This window comes from Vidua macroura, chromosome Z (genome assembly GCF_024509145.1).
Source record: "Vidua macroura isolate BioBank_ID:100142 chromosome Z, ASM2450914v1, whole genome shotgun sequence".
In the NCBI taxonomy this organism is placed as follows: Eukaryota; Metazoa; Chordata; class Aves; order Passeriformes; family Viduidae; genus Vidua; species Vidua macroura.
The window spans coordinates 60,045,920-60,070,262 of NC_071611.1; the positions used below are offsets into that span (position 1 = coordinate 60,045,920).

Sequence of the window (24,343 nt, forward strand, 5' to 3'; positions counted from 1 at the left end):
GAAAGCTGAGATTCATATAGAAAACCTGAAGTACATGTGCATCTGAAGTACATGCTGAAAGTAGGAGGTCATATTCTTATTAATTGCATTTATGGCAGTATGATCATAACAGAACATAATTATTACTCAAAGAGTCATGTTCCACAAGTCTGTCTGCAGTGGTTTTGTGTGTGTCAGGGTTTGACACTGCCTAGAAGCCAGACACCCATGAAAAACCATTCACACATTCTCCTCTGCTATAGTTGAGCAGAGGAGGGGGAAAGAAAAACCAAAAGGCTTATAGTGTGAGATAAGGATTAGGAGAAAACACTCAATGAGCAAAAATAGGCTCAAAACTTAAAAGGCATGAAGAAAAATTTATTAAAGAATTAAAAGAAGAAAATGAGAACTAAAATAAACCTTTAGAACACCTCCTCCTCCTCCCCCCCAGCCCTTCTTTCCTTCTCACTGACAGTGCAGGGAGACAAAACATGGGGTTTTTACTCAGTTTGTCACTTCTAAAACTCTTCAGTTCACTTAGGGAGAGGACTATCTTCTGTTATATTGTGGGGTCATTCCCATGGGAGACAGTTCTTTGTGAACTTCTCCAATGTGGTTCTAATTTTCAGGAGTAGCAGTCCTGCCCAACCTGCTGCAATGTGTGTCACTCCCACGGGCAAAACAGTCTTCTTGAACTACATGGCATGGGTCATTTTAGTTCATGGGGTGTAGTTTTTAAGGATGATTTGTTCTGGTTTGGAAGAAAGGGTTCTCCTTCTCTATATTCTCTCTCTCTGTTCGAGTTTCCCACTAGAGTACAGCTTTTCAGCATCCACATGCTTCAGCATGAACACATTTTCTCACGGGCTGCGAGTGGACCTCTGCATCCCTTCATGCACTTAATGAGTTACAGGAAAACAGTTTGTTGTATTATAGTTCTCACCATAGCTTGTAGAAGAATCTCAGTTCTGAAGCCTGGAACACCTCCTGCTCCTCCCTCCTTTCACTGACCTTGGTGTCCCCATGTTGTTCTCATGTGTCTTCCCCTTTTCCTTTTCTCAGACTTAGGAGAGAATTGGTGTCCGTAGATTTGGTTGTTATCAAGTTCTATAAACTGAAAGGTTCTTATAGGGTTGATCGCATCCAGGCTCCGCACTGGGGAATTGTTTGTCATGTCCCTCACTGTTGGCCACGTGGTCCCCACCGGCACAGCGCAGGTGGCGCCAGCTGCCACAGTGCCAGCTCCATTCAGTGCCTCTCTTCATGTGGGGCGCTGAAAGGAGAAGCTGCTGCTGCCGCCTCTGCCCTTCTGCCCTCAGCATGGCTAGTTAAAAGCAGCCAAGCAAGCACAGTTTGCTGTGGACTGTGCTGAGATAGTCCTGGCTGCATGGTCCCAGCCACACTGGGAAGGGCCCCAGTGGCCGCCTTGCCACCTCTGCAAGAAGAAAAAAGAAGAAATGCATGTGTTTTTTTTCCTTCTTAAATATGTCATCATAGAGGCATTACCAAATAATTTAATTGTCTTAGCAGCATGTTTATTTTCAGAGCCAGCCCACGATTGACTTTGCCAGGCATGGAGGAAGCTTCTAGCAGCTTCCCACAGAAAAAATTACTTCCATGGTTGGTTTCTTCCCTCCTCACCAAAAGATCAAGCTATGCAAAACCAACACAGTGTGCTACACCACCATTTGCCATTTCTTATTGTAGGAGTGCTTGGTTAGGGAGAAATCATGACCAGACAGGTAAGGCAAGGTAAAATATTTAAGTATTTCCTTGATCTTTACCCAATGCAGGGGTTCCCATTGGACAGATAGGGGTCATTGAGATCATCTTCAGGCTGATCTAAGTCATGCCAAGACTATTACAGTCCCCAGACAGCTTGTAGCTGAGGCTGTGCCAAGCTGCCTTATATTTTATTCTAAATTTGCAATTGGTGCAGTTGTGGAGATCACACCCAATTGTTTTGTTTGAAAAAAAGCTGAAATAGGAAGTGCCATTTAAAAGTGTGGCTTTGAAAGAATCACTGTGCAGGTAGTAAAACAGCATTACTCAATGAATTAGGAAAAAAGACTGGAGACCTAAAGTCTACTCCGGGACGGGGAGGGACAGACCATTAGCATTTGGATGTTTTCCTCTTCAATTTTTCTTGGGTAAACAGAGTAGTTAATCCCAGAGACAGTTGAAGTGATTAGATGTTGAAGTGCACTGTACCACAGTAAGAGTCCTGGCCTGGAGAGCAGAAGAAGAGGATGTTATGAACAGCTGAGACAGTCCTCCAGAAGCTTCATTTATCTTGTCCAATGACTGCTGCCCAGCCTCTTCTCCACTGAGAGCATATCATGGGACTGAAAATGGCAACAGAATCAGAGCAAAGGTTTTAGTAGAGCAAAGATTTTAGAAAACAAGATGAGAGCATAGCAACAGGGAAGAACATGACTGGGCATGACGGAAAAGGAGAGGAGAACCCCCAGTGGCAGGAGAGTTGGAACTAGATGCTCTTTAAGGTCCCTTCAAATTCAAATTATTTAGATTTCATGATTCTAAGAACTTGATGAATCCTTATGTGGAGTCAACAACAGAAAGACATGAAGCTGCAGAAAAGGCAGAATAGACTGTAAAAATCAGCACTTGAACAGGGAACAGAAGCATAGTTATTCTACAGATGTACAAAAAATATTTGAAAAGATCCACAGAAGAGAGAAATCACTTGGCCTTCTTAATTCCATGGAAAAAAGAATATGAGACTTCAGAGACAGAAAGATAGTGTTTCTGATCTCAGAAGGCAAAAACTAATGATGAAATGATCAAGAGTTTACAGTATAAAAGACCCTATAAGTGTAGACAATAATCCAAATAAATGTTACACTGTCAGAAGTACACAGCAGATGCAATACAAAATTGAGAGATACTGTCAAATTGCAAGTCTTGGTGGGGGGACAGTTAAGGGGTGGAGATCAACAGAGAAAAGAGATTTGGTGTGGAAGATCACAGAGAATTATAAGTACCAAGCAGAGGTGAGTTTGAGAGCACATCACTGGAGTAAGACGTGAGAACCAATGAACTATTTTAGGACAAATGGTAATATAAGGAGTAGGAAATAAGAGGCAGCAAAATGGGAGTGCTAGCTGACTTGATGATTATGAAACTAACAAAGGAGATTGGAGGACTCAAAGGGCATGTGAGCAGTTAGAATCAAAGGGGAGGCACAATAAAATATGTTCAGTGACACCAGCCACAGTGGAATACAATCAAAACAATTAAAATTCAGTTTTCACAAAATTATATTTTCTGATTGCTTCTGCAAAAAACATTTTAATCCAAGTCACTCTTTTATGTTAACTGAAGATCACAGCACCTTATTCTTGATTGACAGATAGACATCTGAGATAGACAGGTTGTCGGAGCTACTTAGAAGGCAGAGAGGTTTGACGTGAAAGTGGAGAATGGCTGGCTGAAGAACTGAGCACATTGGTCTGGAACTCTCATTTTTTTTAAAAACTGCCAAACAAGTTTACCCTTGTTAAAAAGAAATAATTTTAAAATATATGTTTTGTTTTGAAATGCTAAATGTATGCTAATTTTTAACATAGCCTTTAAAATTAGCCTTATTCTAGGGTTTTTACCTGATGCTAAACTCAGATCTAGTATGAGATGCAGAATAATAGAGAAGTCTAGGTTGGAAGAGACCTTTCGAAATCATCTGATCCAACTTCTTAGTCTTTAGATTAGGTTATCCAGGGCCTTGTTAAACTAAGACATGAATATTTTCAACAAGGTAGACTTTACCACTTCCCTGAGCAAACCATTCCAATATTTTAGAGTGCTCTTTGTATGTTTTTCTTCTATCCAAGCAGCAGTTTGTACCCTTTGCCTCTTGTCCCGTCACCATGCATCACTGTGAAGCAAGAACAGCTTTTACTGTATAAATACCTTTCAGATACAAGATTCTTTGATCCTCTTAACTTCATCATCCCCTGGCAGAGCAAACACAATTCCTTCAACCTTTCACTATATGCCAAGTTCCCCAGCACTATGATAATCTTGTTCCCCCCCAAACTGGATCCGCTACAATTTTCCAGTGCCTCTCAAAACTTATAAAAATCCTATTGAATGTGAAAATGTGAACACATTGTCTTCTGTGAATTGATGAAGAAAGGATGCCTTTGTATCCTAATCCTAGTAATTCTTTTTGATATCTCCAGTAGCCATCTGCTTTGTCTTCATTTTTACCGTTAGCTGTAAAACTCCATAGCTTCTCCATGTCCTTTTCTCCTCTGATAGCACAATACATCGAAGTTTCCTGGCACTGAGGTCCCTTCAGTGTTTACTCACATCATTCTTTACTCAGCTTTGTTTTGCATGTTCAGCTAAGATGCAGCATGTGCTGAGTCTAATGAACAGCTTTCTTATTTCCTAAGGGGTACAAAGTGCTTATTTTCTTTGCAGAGAACTATTTGTTTTAAGAGTTTGGAGAAATAAGTTCTATTACGCTTGGGAGAAAAATTCCTTTCTCAGAAGGTTCTTTATTGGATAAACATAAAAATGTTGGCGGTTCATTAGAGTTAGTAAAAGGTTAAAGGTGAAAGTAAGAGAAAACAGGAATGGTGGAATTCTAGCAGAAAGCACCATCTGCTTTCATAGCAACTAGGAGAAATTGTCAGCAAAGATCCAAAAATATAGCTCAAGAAATATGGTATCATGGGATAGTTGTGTCCATTATAATAATCATGATCTATTGCTCTCACTGATGACCTAAAGAAAATACAGAAACCAGGGCAAAAAAATATAATAGAAAAAATGGAAGATGGGGGCGTATTCTAGGTAAACCTTCAGCAAGACTTTTTTTTTCTTCCATTATTTTCAGAGCTGGGATTTAGAAGGAAAAAGCTGTGCACTGGGTACTTGAGTGGACTTTGAATGGAAGTAGGTTTTCTTTACAGCTTTTGGGCATCTTTGTTTAAGAGAGGCTGTTGCAGCTGTGATTAAGCACAAAATGTAATGCCAGTGTATTCACAGGTCTGTTTCACAAGACAATTATATGCATTTGTTCCCCATATTTGGCAAAATTTTAATACAGGTAGGAAATCTAGGTTCAATCAACACAAGGTTGTCAGCCTACAGAGGAAACAAGAAGTGATCTGGAGCTGGATAATAAAACAGACTAACTTGGAAACGTAGAACTGTATATACCTGGAAATTTAAAATATGAAGAACTGAACAACACAGAGTTTCTTCTTCCTTAAAAATGTGTGGTCTTATAGGGAGAGTTAGACCACTTTAGTCGGCATACCAGGTCAGAGATCTTCAAAGCACAGAGTGACACTGTTATCTAGTACTGTGATCTTATAAGTGACTAAAGGCTGCTATGAATGTAGGTAAGCCCATATGCTGCCACCAAACTCAAAAAATAGACAATGAAGTGGAAGGCAGCTCCAAAGCCACAGAGGGATTTACAGACAGACCTCTGATATCCTGGAACTTAGCAGAACAGAGTTTTCAAGAAGTGTAGAAAAAGGCAGTCAAGACTGCCCAGAGAACAAGAATGAGGGTATTTTTTCCTAGATTCTAGGAAAAAAAACATAACAAAAAGAGAAGAATCATGTGAGAGAACAGGTTTTATGGCAGAAGAATTCACAGAACTTTATTCTGTGGACTGTCTTTGTGATGAACCTACATTATATACCTGTATTAAAATTCTGCCAAAGCAGAAAAATTTTAAAAGGCTGAAGATGGAGAGGTGAAAGGAATATATTTAGTGTTAACAAGAGTGAAAAAGAAACAAAATGACCACTTTTTACCTCCCAAAACCAGGAAGCAGTAGATTCTGCCCCCTATTCCTGATGAATAGTAACTTACAGCAGGTTTTCCATTTAAGTCTTAAGTTACTATCCTATGTTAGTAAAGATGGCAAAATCAGATTGTACTGCAGTATTTTCCTAGATTTAACCTGCAATTCTGCAACTGCTGTACTCATTCAGGTATATATACTGATGTATGAATATGGAAAGCATGGAAAGATTTGGTGCATATGAAAATATCTCAGCATTGTTGATAGAAGGGGAATTATCAATCTTTGCAGTGAGGGAAGACAGCTGAAGTCTGTTTTTTAGAAGCTCACTGTGTAGCAGAAGACAAAGTGTAAGGTACTCTGGATATACAAGCCTGAAATTCTAAACTAGGCTTCTGCAAGGTCTAAGAATATTTGACTGTGCGCTTGGGTAGTATCCATCTAATATTTTTAGCAAGTTAGGTAAACTCTCGGTTTGAAAGACTGTCTGTAAAGGAAGGCAGGAGTCTCCCTTGAAGTGGAAAACATAAACCCCTTCCCTCCGAATTACTGTAATTCTGAAATTAAGGGGCTTTCAGGCAGACATATGAGAATAGGAACAACAGTTTTTTACTAATATGTATAACAAGGCAAACAAACAACAACAATGACAGTGACAACAAACAGAACCATAAACCCAGTAACAGCCTTCTTTTGGCGCAGGCACTTTTGCCGTTGGTGTAGTTATGGTCACAGCCAGCAGGGGCGCTGGTGGCTCCCGGTAGGCAGGGCAAGTGCAATTGTCAAAAATAGGTTAGGAACTGCTGTAAAATAGTTGATAATTGTTAAGCATGTACTGTTAATTTGATTATTATATTGTAAAAAGGGTTAAAAGGGTAGTTGTAAGAAATACAGTACTCAACGTCCCATATTACACCTAAGAAAACTGCATCACCCCCCCCCCCCCCCCCCAAAAGCAGCCTGGACAGAACTATAATGGGTCAATCAAGTGCCTTAAACATTCATACAAATGAAGGATCCAAACAGAAAACAATCCAAAGGAACAAAAAACAGGATAAAAAGGGGGCATCTGACCCAGTGAATCTGTCCCGCTCCCCTGGAACACTGGGGACATCGCTGCTCAAGAAAGAAAGAAGACCCAGTGCCAGTGCTGCAGCATCCTCAACAGGAATGCTCCTGCTCGAACCATGGGCCACCATGCTTTAGGCCTTTTTTTTTTTTTTTTTTTTTTAATTATTTTTATATTAAATGCTGAAATAACTTTTAGTTCCGGGAGTGTGGTCCTGTTTTTAACAGCTGGGGACTCGTCTGGGATACGACCTCACCCAACTGAGACTGGAGGACAGGACAGCCACCTCTCCTCCATGGAGGGACCTTGTATCGGTATCTGGGAAAAAGGCCTGAGGCACACGTGAGGCACAGCATAGTGGGACACTAGCCAGTAAGTATCACCTATCCGCTGGCAGGGGGAGGGTCCAAGGGGGCAGTGGGGGGCAAGTGTGTGTGTGTGTGTGTGTATGTGGAGAGCGCATTTGAGATGGGGCCAGCAGCTCAAGCAGCTTGGAGCCCCAAAGTAAGTAAAGACCTCCTAGTACCATGGTTCCGGCTTTCTGCAAGGAGACCGGCTGGGAACGGAGGGAAGCAAAAGAGGGAAGACCGAATGAGGCACCCCCTCCAGACCTCCTTTTTCCAGCACCTGGGCAGGTCCCATTAAAGCCTGACAAGCCATTGTTCCCCAGGTGTGTGGGACTGTGGGGAGAGAGTGAGTCATACATAGACAACCTCACAAGTGAACTGACACCAGAGGCAACCAGATTCAGGGCGCTTCGCAGAGGCCCAGCAGTACTGAAGCCCAGACAGGCCGACCCCAAGGCGAGGGAGGCTACAGTATCGTAGGACTTCTTAACACCGTGGCTGCGTGGCCCATTCCTCAGGGTATGGGCGGTAAGAAGTTCAGCTTGGGCAAGGTGCAGAGGTCCGAACCCCTGATTCTGAGGCTGTCTCTAGGGAAGAGGGATAGTCAAACCACGGGGGAGGTGGAAGGGGTCAGGGTGGGGGACTACACAGACCAGTGAGTCTCTGGCAACAGGGGTCTGCTTCGTGTAAGTCTAAGAGATTTGCTAACATTTCCTTCCTCTGTTCAATATAATAAAGGGGAAATTTACGGGGTGCTGAACCTAGGTCAGTGGGGAAACTTAGGGGTATCAGTACAAGGTTCTGGGGTGTTGAAGAAAGTTACCTTACATAGTGTGAGTGGGTGAGGCACCAACAACCAAAAACTTGGCTAAGCAGAAGTCGAGAAGTATGAATGAACAGGCCTGAGGGTATGAATGAATGTGTGTGTGTGAGTGACAAAGAGTAAGTCCTCCTTAGATAAGAACGCTAGAGAAGAGTGTCCAGGGGCACCAAAGTCCATTGTTGCAAGGGGACCTTTCTGCATAAACAAAAAGAGATCTTCTTTCTCTTAAGTTAAAAAAAAAAAAAAAAAAGGAGTAAACCAGAACTTTTAAAAGGGCCGGTAACACTAAGCAGTTTTATTTACCAGCCCAAAAGCTTATAATAACTAAAAGTCACCCTGGGTCAGACCCACAGTAGATGAGGAAGGAAAAAGAGTAAGAATATTCCTCTTGGGAGCCCCCTTGGTGATATTCTGGATGACTGGAATAAGCGGGAAAAAACTAAAAAATTAGATCAAGTAAGGATGGTTTATTATTGTGTGGAACATTGGCCAAAGAGGAAATTACAACAGAAGTCCTTAAAGTGGCCCTGGTATGGAAGTGGTTATGATAAGCGTTTATGTAATTTATTAGATCAGCAAGTGTGTAACCAAGAAAACCCTAATTCAGAACAAGTAGAGTATGTTACTTGCTGGGTCAAATTCTTAGAAGGAGATTCTAAGGTATACAAAGTAAAAAAGAATAAAGACCAGAAATCAGAGGAAAAGGATAAAGAAAATGAGGGTGTTATTCAAAGGAAATGGGATCCCCTCGATTATGTAGCCCCACCAACTCTTCCTCCAAACTATTAAGCCACATCCCCACTTAACACCGAGCCTCCTGCTTCTCAAAAACTACTTTTATCCCCTCCAATGTTCCCTGCCTCTCCTCTATCTCCTCAGGGAATCTCCATGTCATTTTTACCCCCTCCAACAACCCCACTCCCTCATATATATCCACTCCTTGATGCTTTTTCCTCACTGCCTCCTACCCCCACTAACTTGCAGCATACTCAACCTGTAAGTAAGAATACAACACCTTTCCCTGAGAGAAAAACCTATGGATATATCTTCCAACCTAAAAACTGAACCCTCCCAAAATGATAACAAAGAATTACTAAGGCAGTCATACCACTCTTTGGATGCTGGCCCTTGCTGTAATACCAGATCAAAAAGCGGTGTAAGGCCAGAGGTAAATCCTGACAGGCTGTTTCCCCTGAAGGAAGTTCTGCTAGGTGGGGGGTGGGAGGAATAGGTTTTATAAATGCACCCCTGACAGCTTCTGAAGTAAGAATATTTAAAAAGGAGTTGATTAGTTTAACAGAAGACCCAGCTGGCACAGCACAGCAAATAGATCAGTTTCTGGGTCCCAATATATATACCTGGGGGGAGCTACATTCTATTGTGAACATTCTCTTCTCCTCAGAGGAGATACAGGTCATAAGGTCAGCAGGGATAAAAATTGTACGGGACCCCCGGGTGAGCAAAAACTTCCTGTTGTTGACCCAAATTGGAATCCCAACGAGGAAGAGGGCCAGAGAAATATGCAAGACTACAGGACCCTAATTATAAGAGGCATAGAAGAATCTGTACCCAAAAGCAGCAATACCAAATTGGCATTTGATGGGAGTCAGGAAAAGGATGAGTCCTCAGGGGCATGACTAAATCGATTAAAATGAAATTTTCAGTTACATTCCAACATTGATCCTGATGGACCAGAGGACCAAGTATTATTAAAAGTACAGTTTGTTACCACAGCTTGGTCTGACATTAGATGGAAATGAGAAAAATTGGAAGACTGGCAAGAGAAGGGAATTAACTATCTGTTAAGGGAAGCTCTGAAAATTCATTTAAGGAGAGATGAGGATAAGAACAAAACAAAAGCAAAAATTATGGTGACAGTAGCAAGAGAAAGTGTAGAAATGGGAAGAGGGGAGGCAAGAAGGGGAGCAGAAAATAAAGGGAAGCTGGCTAAATGGAAAAAAACACCATTAGACGATGTGTATTGCTATTATTGTGGCAGAAAAGGGCATGTTAGGTGGTTCTGTAAAAAATTACAAATGGATGAAGCAATTGAGAAAGAACAGGACACTCTGGAAGAGATTCTGAGAGGAAATTATAATTAGGGGTGTTAGGGGCTCTACCCTCTGGGGGATGAGATTGGACACCAGATAGAGCCCCTGCTAAACTTAGAAACTGGCCTCCAGAGCGAAGAATATGAGTTTTTAGTGGACACAGCTGCTGGTCGATCCTGTGTGATGAAGCTCCCCAGAGGGGCTCAGCTAAGCAAAAAGATCTGTCAAGTGCAGGGAGTGAAAGGAGAACCATTCAGAGCCCAGGTTCTAGAGAGCATAATTACAAAAGGCAACTCAAAGGAATGCAGGGCTGATTTCCTTTATATCCCGAAACTAGGTTGTAACTTACGGGGGCAGGACCTGCAAGTAAAGATGGGAATTGGAGTAGTGCCAAAGGAGGGGAGGATGGTACCCCAAATAATGTTATTAACTGAATGGGATATAGGAGAAATTAACCCAATAGTCTGGGCAGAAGGAAGAGGGCGAGGGTTGTTAAATATCCCACCAATTAAGAAATGCAGTCAGGAATTCCCCCTGTTTGGATAAAACCATATCCCATCTTCCCTAAAGGCCAGAGAGGACTAACACCTGTGATACAGGGACTTGTGGAAGAAGGCATACTAGAACCATGAATGTCACCACATAATAGACCAATTCTAGCTGTCAAAAAGGCTGATAGAACCTATTGATTGGTGCAGAATTTGAGGGAAATCAACAAATGAATTATTTCCAGATATCCAATAGTATCAAATCCATATACTCTTCTCAATCAAATTCCATGAGAACATGCATAGTTCTCAGTAATAGATTTGAAAGATGCTTTCTGGGCCTGTCCATTAGAAGTAGGGAGCAGGAATTGTTTTGCCTTCGAATGGGAAGACCCAGACTGCAAATCAAAACAACAACTAAGGTGGACCTGCCTCCCACGGGGATTCACAGGGTCCCCTAACCTATTTGGATAAGCCTTAGAGGATCTTTTGAAGTCCTTTGTACCTGGGGAAGAAATACAAATTCTTCAATATGTGGATGAGCTACTAATATCTGGCAAAGATCAAAAACAAGTCCAACAGGCCAGTAGAAGCTTACTAAATTTCCTGGTGTGAGAGACGGTCTGAAGTTTCCTGCATTTGCCTCACAACCGTCACAAGGACCCTGACGACCCCTGACAGGAGTTCTGGCCTGGCTGAGGTGGATGCAGATGATTGCCAACTGACTGTTAGCAGGTGTGCTCACTGTGCTCCTACGGAACGTTGTGTTTGAACAGGTTGTGACAAGCGGTGGCTTGTACCTGCATGCCTGCACCTGCTTCACAGGCTAATGGGCTCTACACAATGGCCCATCAATCTTGCCCACCTTCTGGCCAGATGCCACTCACTTCGGATAAAGACTATATAAACTGTAACCTTTTGGGAAGATTTTGGTGCAGCCCCACGGATGATGGCAAATCCATGTGGCTGGACCATTGAGGATCTTGTCTCGGATGGCGGTAGCTATATTCCCCTTCCCCTCTTTTCTCTCTATTCTTTATTTCCCTTTTCTGTCCCATCTATCACATTTGCTGTTGGTACCTAAATAAAGGTGCATTTGTTGTGATTAAACTGATGGTCCCCTGCTATTTGCCTTTTTGCACTTTTGGGATCAGTTAACGAGCTATCACAACACCCCGCACGAGCAGATCGTGACACCTGGGAGAAAAAGGATTAAAAGTACTGGAGAAAAAGTATTAAAAATATCAAAGAAAAAACTCCAATTTGTAGAAGAAGAGGTAAAATACGTGGGGCATCTAATTGGAAAAGGATACAAAAAGCTCAGTCCTGAAAGAGCTATGGGGATCCTGTCAATTCCACCACCCAAGACTAAAAGAGATGTAAGAAACGTACTAGGTCTCATGGGCTATTGTAAATTATGGATTGATCAGTATACTCAAACTGTAACATTTTTGTATGAAAACTTAATAAGCACAGAACCTGTAGCCTGGACTCTGGAAGATACCGAATGGTTCCAAGACTTAAAGGCTCAATTGATGAAAGCCCCAGTTTTGAGTCTGCCTAATTTAAGAAAATCACTTGATCTGTTTGTTGATGTTAATGAAGAGACAGCATATTGGGTAATAACCCAAGATTGGGGGGGAAGCTGGAAGTTGGTGGCTTATCTGTCAAAATTATTGGATCCGGTTCCAAGAGAATACAGGCCTGCCTGTATTCAACCTGTGTTAGAAGACATTCTAAAGCTTACATTCAATGGGTGTATTCAAGTACACACACCCAACAACTTGAGGACAGTGTTAAACCAAAAACCTCCTCAGTATCTAACAGACAGCCAAATCCTGAGGTATGAAAAAACCTTGATGAATATCGAGAACCTATAGACCGTCACTTCAAAATGTTTACATCCTGCTCAATTCCTAGCCGGGGAACCAATGGAACATTTAGAGCATAATTGTATAGAGCTAACTGAGATACAAACAAAAGTAAGAGAGGACCTAGAAGAAGAGCCCTTACCATATAGAAGGGTCCTGTATATAGATGGATCCTCTCAAATTGTAATGGGAAATGCCATTACAATAAGGATATGCCATTTTTGAAGCAGGGGAAAATCAAAGCAAAAGGGAAATTACCCTCTAATTGGTCTACACAAAGTTGCAAGATATATGCCCTAAAGAGAGGTTTAGATTTATTAGTAGACGATACAGGGACAATCTAGACGGATTCTCAATACGCCTTTAGGATAGCTCACAACTTTGGAAAAATCTGGCAAGAAAGGAGATACCTTAACTCAAAAGGGAAAAATCTGGCACATGAAAGTCTGATCAGGGAAGTACTTTAATCCCTAAGAGGACCAAAAGAAATTGCCATAGTCCATATTTACAGCCACCAAGAAGGGGATACCCCTGAAATCCAAGGAAACAAATTAGCAGACCTGGTGGCCAAAGAAGCAGCCTCAGGAATGGGGGACCCATTCATAGTCCTAAAGGTAAAAGAAGACCAGGGAAAAATAAGGGAAGAGTGGGTACCAATTTTCAATGACAAAGAGCTAAAAGAAATAGAGAAAATGGGAGGGGTAAAAACAGGATGGAAAGTGGTGGACCCCAGATGGGTGACAAATATGCAAACGAATAATAACCAGGAAAGTGACGGAAGAGATACACCAATTAACTCACTGGGGAACACAAGGAATATGTGATCATTTCCTGAAATATTACTTGGGAATGGGAAATAGCCAGATCCATCACAGGAGAGTGTTTAACCTATCAAAAAGTCAACAAAAAGGTGATGTGAAAAACTGCTCTGGGAGGGAGGAAATTAGCCATAAGACCTTTCCAGAGTATTCAGATTGATTTCACTGAATTAACTCCAGCCCAAGGGTATAAACACCTATTGGTCATAGTTGGCCATGTAACCCACTGGGTTGAAGCATTCCCCATGAGACAGGAGACAGACTGAACTGTGACAAAAGTTCTTGTGGAAGAAATTATTCGGAGACACAGGCTAGTAAATATTATTGATTTGGATCATGGCCCCCACTTTACATACAGTGTTCTGCAACAAGTCATCAGGGCCCTGGGAATAAAGTGGGAGTTACACACCCCTTGACACCCTCAGAGTTCTGGGAGGGTCAAGAGGGTGAATCAAACCTTAAATAATATCTTAACAAAACTGGTCAGATAAACCCAATGGAATTGGGTCAAATGTTTACCACTAGACCTATTACAAGTAAGAACAAGACCCAGAACAAATCCAGGGGTCTCTCTTTAGGCTGCCTTTCTTGCTTACCTCTTGGAGAACATCTAGAAGGGAGGATGACAATACAAAAATATATAGAAACAGTAACAACAACCCTAGAAGAACTAAGGAAAAAGGGCTACCTTCCCCAAACTTCCCCACTGAACTGTAAAATACATGGTATTAACCTGGGAGACTGGGTATTGTGTAAGTCATGGAAAAACCTTCCACTAACTGCTCGCTTTGAAGACCCCTTCCAGACGCTGCTTACAACAAACACTGCAGTAAGAACAAAAGAGCAGGGCTGGAGTCATGCAAGTCAAGTGAAGGGTCCAGTACAACCCCCAGCTGAGGACTACAGCCAGCAGAGACGATAAAGATTTGAAGCTGGTCCTGAAGAAAGCACAAAAAAAGCACAACCCTGAACACAACCCCCCACGGGAAGCATCTACATTGTTATCCTTATATCCTTAAAGTTTGCTAATATTTGTTATAGTATAAGTTTAAGTTTTGTTTAGCTAAGAATCAACAATCAGAATAACATCTCAGTTTCTAGTACTGTTCCATAGAGCACTCTCCTTGCAACCCTAATTGGGGCCAAATTGAGGGAATGGAGTCAGTATGATAAGGATCATGGCAGAATGTCTCCAGAAGAAGGGAAAACCAGAGGTGGGAAGCAAGACTGGACTGGGTACTACCTCCTGGAAAAACTCTCTGGACACCGAGAAAATCCCTGTGGATTGAGAGGTGAGGAGGCCAGCCCGTATCAGACTCCCACTCATACTACTCATCCACTTTGGAGGAAGTGAAGGAACCACTTGTGAGAAGTGTTACTATCCCTTGTATACAGGAGTTACAGTAAGTATATTTATCAGAGTACACACAAACATGAATCACAAATGTATTGATCACTCCCAGTTAACAACCTGTAAAAAGGATAATAAAATATATTGGCTGGCTAAAAATATTGCAAACCCAAGCCAGAGGATGTCAGGAGAGTGTCCTATGAAAGAAAGATGGGTATGTTTTGAACAAGCAAGTGAAACGAACTTAGAGGATACATTCAAAGAGAAAGAAGTGCAATTGAAAAGACAAAGGGATAGAGAGGGACAAATATATGGTAAGAATCCTTTTGTTGATATGGTGAAAAAGATTACAAAAGAATTTAATTTTACTAACTGTTAGGTGTGTGGGAGGACACATTTAAGTGAAATTTGGCCATGGGATGGTATCAGTTTAGGTCCCCTAGACATTTTAAAATAGGTTACATCAAGAAAAAGCATGGTAGTACCCAAAAGAAGAGGAGAGTGGAAGCTAAAATCAACAATAATAGAGGAAGAGTGTTTATCAAGAAAAGAGAAAATGTATAATATAGAAGTAGGAGAAACACCATGTAAAAGATATCTAGCAGCAAATGACACACACACACACACAGCAGGTGGATCCCAGAAACTCCCCATTCATACTGGTCAATAGAAAAAACTGAAAGTAGACATGTATACAGTGAAAAAAATGTTTGAATGCTTAGGAGATTATATGAATTCATTCTGGGCAATAGAAACCCTATCCAAATATTGGAAACATAACAAATCAAGATTCCAATTTCTGAGATGAACCTAAAAATTTATTTCGTATCTGTGGCAACATGGCATCTGTGAAGTTACTGGGATGGTGGACCGGGAGTTGCACAATTGGAGCAATAAAACCATCCTATTTCTTACTGCCTAAGGATTCAAAATCAAACTTGGGAGTCCCAGGATATGATGATCTGGCCAGAAAAAAAAGGAGTTTATTTGGCGGAACCCAAAATTGGAACAATGAAATTTAGACCCCAGAAAAGATTATCAATATTAATGGGGCGGCTACCTGGGCCCAAGATGGATCCTGGGGATACAGAACCCCAGTATTTATGCTCAATCGAATCATCCATTTACAAGCAGTACTTGAAATAATGTTAAATCAAACAACTCTGACCATTGATCTCTTAAACCAGTAGCAACAACAAACACGATCAATAATTTACCAAATTCAATTGGCAGTAGATTGCCTCCTCGCAGAGGAAGGAGGGAGCTGTGGGAAATTTAATATTAGCCAGAATGCTGGCTAGAGATCGATGACCACAGTCATGTAATTAAAAACATTACTCAAAATATTAGGAAACAAATCTATGTTGGAACGCAAAAATGGACCGCCTTGTTTGGAGAATCTGATTGGTGGGACAACTTGTTCACCTGAAATGGTGAATGGTGGAAGAAATTGGTCTTCTTTGTAGTGTGTGCACTAGTAAGTGTAATATTTCTGCCATGTACAATTCCATGTCTAGTCCGGATAGTAACCAGCATTGTCCAAGGCAGCATCATGCTGTAAGGTAATGTAGAAGGGGAAAATGGCAAAAAAGTAATGCTAATAAAAGAACAGAGTGATTAGAATGCCAGAGATATGCTTGAACAGTACAAGAAATTGCGAAAAGTAGAAATTGAACTTTAAAAGGTTGAGGCAGGCTGGAAGCCTGATCAAATAGTTAGGGGGGGGATTGTTAAAAAATAGGTTAGAAACTATTGTAGAACACTTGATAGTTGTTAAGCATGTACTGTTAGTTTGGTTATGACAAAAGGGGTTTAAAGGGTTAGTTGTCAGAAATACGGTATTCTGCGTACTATAATACACCTAAGTAAAGTGCACCACCCCCCCCCAGCAAAACGAGCCAGCCTGGACAGAACTGTAATGGGCCAATCAAGCACCTTAAACCTTCATGCATATGAAGGATCCAAAAAGAAACCAATCCAAATGGACAAAAAACAGGATAAAAAGGGGCATCTGACCCACTAAACTTGTGTCGCTCCACCTGGAATGTTGGGAACATCGCTGCTCGGAAGACCCAGCACCAGTGCTGCAGCATCCTCGATGGGAATGCTCCTGCTCAGCCCGTGGCCCCCCTTGCTTTAGGCCTTTCATTTTTATTACAATAAATGCTGAAATAACTTTTAGTACTGGGAGTGTAGTCCTGTTTTTAACGACATCTGTGATTTTAACCCTCCATACCAGTTACTTCCATACCATTGTCTGAGGCCATCAGGTGTGTGCATGAATTCTATGTATTTGCCAGAGTATACAGCACACATAAAGCTTCTCAGATGCACAATGTGTAGTTCACCAATTACACAAGATTTTACATTTTTTACACCTATTTTAGAGTTTCAAATAAAAAGCAGTGGATCAAAGAAGACACTGGATCAATTTGTGACTACAACTAAGGAACCTGGGATCCATAAACCAGTGAATGGATCTCCTTTATCCATATGCAGGCTTAGATTTCCAAGTTTCTGGGAATATTTCCAATCAGAATTTTCTTATTTTCCAATTTCCCTCTTAAATAACACCAATGCAAGTATTATTCAATACAGGTCACTATTAGCTACTAGAATTTGCATTATCTTTAACTCTTTCAATTAATTATTGAGTAATTTCAATTAAAAGTCAAAAGTGGAATTGCCAGGAGAAAACAATGCAAGTTTTTCTTTAAAGCAGTATATCTTTCAGTTAAGAGGAAAGAATGTCACACACTGGTAGAGGAGAAGAATCCCAGGTCAGTAATGCAGCCTTTACTTCACTGAGCATTAATAATACATGGCAAAAATCCTGTGAGTCTGATTCAAGTTTTGGGTCATGTGTAGTAAATCTTCTATATATCTGCTAAATTACACCAGGGCTAAAAAAAAAATCTCTAAAACACACAGAAGGGGCAAATGTGCTTACAAAGTGCAGAAACACTTTGTAGAAATCCTATCTTGTGAGAGACTTTGATATGCCATGTTATTTCCCAAGTAATTGTAAGAAAATTCTGATGAAAATCTGCTGTGCCATTCACCTCACTATAAAATTTAATCTCTGAAACAAACCAAATAATAATTTTCTGTGAATAACAAACAATTGAAATGGTTCTCAGATATTTTGCATTCTTTCAAAATAATTTCTTGTGAGACGAGTTAAGATTTTAACTTCTTCTGGACAATAAACCCAACAAATAAACAGACAACTTGACCATAGTGTTATTTTTAAATGTGTGTAAAAGAAGATTGGTGACAATTGTATTTACTTCTTCATCTCACATGGTGATGAAATAATTACAGCAAACACTATTTATTCCTAGATATTATATTACTTTCAAAGTCAATTTTCATCTATATTATATCTAATATGCAAAGGACAAGGAACGTTTTCCTGGATTGGACAGATCAAATCATCAGTTCATGAGTGGAACACCAATAATATGCAAAGTCTAACAGTGTATGTGGTACATACATGGAGTTATAGATTTTTTAAGTTCCTCCAGAGCATCAGCAAAACTGACATTCTTCATAGATTTCAGCTTTTTTTTGCACTGGTGCCAATTTTCCTTTCTCTTTAAAGGTGTTTACCCTAATAAAAACACACAATTGTATCCTGCTGCTCTGCTCTATGCTTATTCTAATGTAAATCAAGTGTTATTCCCTCCAAGTTTAGTTTTACCACAGTAAAAGTGTTGAAAGGAACACTAAAACTTCCCTAAAAATATTTTTTCTCCATCAACGTGGCAAGGACATTTGTGGAGAAATGATAAATTTACATTAGTGAATACAACATTAATATAAAAATAATGTATTTCTAATAAATCTGATAAAATATATCTATTCAAAGTCTTATCTTTGAAATCATTCTGCAAGGAAAAGTGAATTAATTCCAGTTTCAACTAAAAGTTTCTCATGGGAATGGAAATTGATACAATAACTTGAGGCAGCTTATTGTTGTTGCTCTCCCGTCTTTGACTTACACAACTAGAAGTGCTACTCTCAGCTCATTTCTCAGTGCTTGTGCTTAATAATCTTTCAATGAAGAGAAAGTTAAGGCTTCCTTAACACAGTTTTGTGTTATTTTTAATATGCATTAGATCAACTAACTGAGAAAAGTATCTAAATATATTTTAGATGGACAAAGTAAAATCAGTTATTACTGAAATTATTTCCTGTCTCCACCAAGTAAAAAGCAGAGTCTCAGGCTCAGTGAAAGATGAAAGAAAAATTTACATTAATCAATTATGAAAAAGAGAAAGTTTCTTTGAATGAGGAAAAGCTGATTGGAATTAAGATAGGCTTTGTTCCTACCTGCAAGTTACATGAAGAGTACTTTTCAGTGGAACAGAAAAGGGAGATTTGGGAGTGTTTGGTTGCTTAATGCTATAGTGCTTCAGAGCCCATGTGAGAATTTGCTGCTAGCTATTAATCATCATTGTGTCTCTGCAAAGAAGCTGTTACAATGATGGCTATATTTCATTATATTTCCACTCTAAGTAACAAATCAAGAGTGCTGGGAAAGTTGGATAAGAGCGGCTAGCAAATGTTTAAGCTGTGGAATATATTTAAATAAATTTAGCTCACATTTGTTATTTTTGCTGGTATGGGGATCATACTTAAACATGAAACAATATGCTATGTTCATGGATCCTGGTCTTTTATTTTCTTGTCTCTGAGCCTACTTGCCAGGTCAGCTTTTGGCAGTGCTGACAGCACATTTTTGTCATAGTCTCTCCTCATAGCCTTTGGCTGCTTTCAAGTTCAATTTATCACAATGAAGTTGTTATACATCACAGTTTGGAGAGCAGAATAGGTGGCGTCTGAGCCTGCTGTATTGATGCAAAGTGGGCTTATTCTCTGCAAGCCAGCTCAGTTACTGAAGCCTTACTGGTGGGACACTGCAGTGGGCATCCAGATGATCCCATCCTGATGAAGCTAATTTAAACTGCAAGAAGCCACAGGGTCACTTTGTTTCAGTGAGACTGGACCATTTAATGTGCTTCCTTAATATGGACTTCAAATTCATGTTGATTTATCCTGTTGTACTCTTCTTTATGGTCTTTATTTATAGATGTGCAAAGCAACTGGGAAAGTTTGAGTCTCATACAATTCAAGAGCTGTACTAGAAATCTAAATCATTGTCTTATGTTTATTTTACAAAGTACTAGACTTGAAACATGTCAGGCTTAATTCTGTTAGGCTGAACTGCCTAAAACAGAGCCCTGAAGTTCCTCAAACAGAACCTGAACGTTTCTCTTCTGCTAACCATCAGCAACAAGCCAACAATAAACAACACCAAAATGTACAAGACGCCAGTACTGATGTTTGTTACAAGAATACTGAAAAGAACTGAAAATCATTTACAAATGGAAAATTATGCAGCCATTAAAAGTAAGTTAATTTTGAGCCTGTATTGAGGTGCTGCAAGTTGCCTGTTCTTGCCAGGCACAGCTCGTTATGTTCATTGCTAAGAACCTTGTAGGCCACTGAATACAATAGTACAACACAGCTGCTACTCCTGCAGGGTAAATATTACTTTATTTTGGTGTTAACTTAGCTATTAACACAATGATAGGTTTCTTATTTTTTCTTATCAGGCTCTCCTAGCACTACTATGACAAAACAAGCCAGCTGCACACTACCTGACTTTATACTGATAAAAAATATTCTGTTGTCTTGATTATATATTTTGGTATTTACTGGATAAGCCCATCAAATAATTCTCATTTTAGATTAAAACTTATAGCAAAGATTATTTAATATGATGCTTCCACCCTCTTTGTCTATTGCCTCCCTTTCCACTCTCCTCCTATTTTCTTGCTTATTTTTCTGTTTTTAATCTGCAGGAAAAAAATATTATCAAAATTCCTCTCTTGTAATCTGCTTGGTGTGGCTTTGTGTTTTTGAAAGGTAAAATTAAATTACACCATCAGGTCTTTTATGTCTTAAAATTATTTCTATTTATCAAAGGACCAGATAATGTATTTAAAGTATCTAGTTTTGAACAACATGGAATGCATTTAATACAGATATAAAAAACATTACAAAATCTCGACTAATTGCAGTTTGAGTTTCAGAAGTCTATTTTTTTCCTACTGTTTATTAACCTTCCTTCAACAGTGCATGAGTACAACATGGTCCAATTAGCAGGCTACAACAAAAATTAAAATAATTAGTACTCCATTTAAGGCCAGATATAGATTTCTTGGTCAAAAAATGACGAGACAGTAAGAATATTTGACTTCTGGATATAAGTTATTCAAATATGTCAGATTATCAGAGCTATTCGTAACTATTGGATACAGATTTTTCCCCCTGTCACACATTCATAAAAAGGCCAGACATTATTTTTGCAATATTGCCACAGCTAGACATTTCCCTTATCCATGAGTGATCTCATGCAAAGAAGCAGTGATACATTATGGTTTACTCCTTATTTAAGTAGAGAGGTGTCATAAGTTGTGTAAGTAAGGAAGCAAGTTAATCTGTTGAAAAAAAGGTTGCATGAACCCACTTTTAAAATCACATGAAGAAACATTGCCTGATATATTTTAGCCAAGAAATATGGCTTTGTTGTACTTCTTCAACCACCAGTGACATAGATCTCACTGATTTTATCAGTGGAAGATTTAGGTCTACAAAATGGAAAAAAAGCCACTGAAATAAAAGGTTTCTCAGGACAAAATGGAATACAAAAAGAAAAGGAAATAGAAAGAACCAGAAGAGCAACACAGCCTTGAAGCCAGTTTAGTCTGAATACATGACCACTATAAATCATGAATGCCCTAAGCAAGAATGTACGAGGTTGTGTCAAAAAACAAAGACCCTAATTTTAGGTCTATAGAAATAAAATATTTAAATTCTCTAAGTCAGTTTTATAATGATTTTGTTGTGGTTATCATGGCCTCAGTGCAAGAGATAAAGTTTGCAGGAAAGTTTGTATCTCTTATGAGCCATGTTCACAAATTTGAAAGCTTCCCTTTTTTTTTATCCTCTCAGTTTAGTTAACAAAAGATTTTACATCTCCCATAAAGCTGTTCAGGGTTTTCAGAAGATGTTTTGCTCCTATTTATCCTGTTAATTATAAAATTGACCCTTGCAAAACCTACTGATGCCAATAGGGATTGCTGGCTTCACAACACATCCAAACCAGACAAAATCAGACTCAGAAGTCTTGAGAGTTTTGGTATTTACTAGCATGGCCTTGCAAATCATCCAGAAATACAGACACTGGTGTTAGAATAATATCTATACTTACTCTACCTAAGTAATGTTGCAATGTTGTAGAATATTTGTGTTTGCATGCACATGCATACAAAGTGGTGGAAATTTTTTTGTGCAAAAAAACCTTACTGTACTACACTGTTGCTCTTTGCTGTTGTGCTGTTATTTCATAGTTGTTTAGCATTGCTTTCTCTTTTCTTAATTTTCCAAGAAATATAGCACAAAGAATAGTGAGAGCAGATTTATCTGGGTCCAAGCCCATTGCTGTCCAAACATTTCTTGGAGTAGAGTCACGAAAAATCTTGTTGCCTAAATCTTCTCCTGCTAGCAAAGCCAGATGCACAACAAGCGTTTCCATCTTCTTGGGACTCAGAGGGGAATTCCCTGTAATGAAATTGATATTTTAATTTTCTGTTGTATTTTGCAGAGTGAGTTGGGGAGTGATGAAGCATGAAACATCACTTTGGCAATGTATTAGTATCCTCACAAGAATATATTATTTATACCTGGACCCGGGTTGCACTGAAACCCATGAAATTGGAAAGTACCCAGAAAAAACACACCACTCCAATGAATCCCAAATATCCCGTAATGCTGAGTTGAAGAAGTTGACTAACTCATTCTGGAGTACTGAGAACTCAGTCAATGCCTTAATTCAGATATTAAGTTTATTGCAACCTGCAGGACATCATTGACTTCCTCTATGCACCAAAATATATTGGCTTAAAAAGAACTCTAAGAAGTGGAGGAAAGGTTCATTTAAACCTTTTCAGCTGCACTGATGTAGTGTGATGTGAAGTCAAGTGCTTATGCCCTTGTAAACACACAGAAACAAACTTGGGAGCCTTTAGATCCATGGTTAATTACAGTAACTCTTTCAAAATACAAGGGAAAAATCACACAAACTAAGTGGAATTAAATAACCGCAATTTCATTTAAAAGCATTGGAAAGGAATAATCTACTACTACATACTGTATCTCTAAAGAATTTGTGGTGTATCTTTCAGCTATACATTTTTTGACAAGTTAAAGCTGGGTGTCTGTCTGAGCCATAACATTTATATGAGTTAGGTGTCCGGTTACCAAGGCTGTCCTATGATGGCTGTGACAGAAACAAAAAGCCTGTCAGGCAGAGCCAGATATTTCTGGCCATCATTGAAGTTTCTCCTGATCTCCTGCTAGACACTTTACCAGGTGTCTGATCTGGTAATTTTAAAAGCCGCTAACTGACCCAGAAACAATGGAGAGATTGAGATTGTATTTTGCACTGGAGATCCAGATTAAATGGATGAGACCTGGGTAAGATCTGGTTGATAAAGTGTAAAGCCAACTGGAAGTAGATGGAACTCTCAGCAGAGAATAAGTCAATGGTGTCTGTTACAGACGAGTAATATGATTTCTGGCTTTCACAATTAAGAGATAAATATTACGTGTATGTTAAGAGAACTTTTGTAGATGTGTACCGATGTTATTGGAATATGTCCTCCCATAGTCCTCTTTCCCCTCCCCCTTGTAATAGCCTTGATAGTCAGGGGATTTGGGGAGGGCTGGCTTATTACCAGGACATAACGACACCTTCCCCTCTTACATCAAGACGTAAGAAAGTAATCTTCAGCAATGGATGGCAGAGAAGGAGTTGACTGACAAAACTTCAGGAGGGGCTAAAGGTATAAAAGGCAGGGCATCCACTTTGTGGATGAGCACGTGGCTGCTCATCACAGAAACTCCTAGCACTGTAATTTTTCCTTATTAAGTTCTTTGTTGTATTTTTGTTAAGGTTTATTAAACCTTTGAAATTTTAAAAGTGAGCATTGTTTCTCACAAAGAGGGGTTCATCCAGGATAAAACCCTCATCTCCATGACCCTGGGAGATTTTGAGAGGGAGGTGCACCCTGTTGAGTTTGGTCGCTCGATTGACTTCTCTTCTGGTCACTGGGTAAGTAGGAGGTTAAACACCCCAAAGAGAGCAAGAGACTCAATAATGTAAAAGGAGAGGAGAAAGATAAGTACCATCCTCATGATTGTTTTGGCCAGATTGATTGTCTGTAGTCAGAATGTACAAACGTTAGCTTCAGACAAGTAGTACACAGGAACTGTCCTGGTTGGAACTTCAGGATATTAGATGATCGGACAAATAAGGTGGGATGTATGGGGGAGGAAAGCAAGGACCCCGTGGCTGATGGGACACATGTGGAAGAGGGGCAGAGAAGCTGCAGGCGGGATGCCTAGAAGAGGAAAGTGGGGACCCTGTAGCCAGTAAGACTCGTATGATAGAGAGATATTAGATTTAAGGGGACCCAAAAGCCTAGAAATACCTGATTAAGGGTCACCAGAGGGTGTTGGAGTGATGGTGAGAATTGCCAATCAGAGAAGACTGCACTGAATCAGGGCGAGGAGTCACAACAGCTTTCCTAACCCACTGGCACAAAGAGAGCTGTGGAGCTGCTCCGCCTGGGGCGGCAGCATGCACAGCACTCAGCGTAGTGGACTTCTGGTGTGCACTCAGTACA

The 24,343-nt window shown here is 40.0% G+C and overlaps 1 long non-coding RNA gene across 1 annotated transcript in view; it reads right to left on the bottom strand.

Annotated features, from left to right (window-relative positions):
- Positions 1–336: 336 nt before the first annotated feature.
- Positions 337–24,343, bottom strand: part of LOC128822525 (uncharacterized) — an 85,600-nt gene continuing 61,593 nt past the window's right edge. The window contains exon 3 of the long non-coding RNA XR_008441474.1: positions 337–1,414. This is a non-coding gene — a long non-coding RNA (uncharacterized LOC128822525). The remainder of the gene's footprint in view (positions 1,415–24,343) is intronic.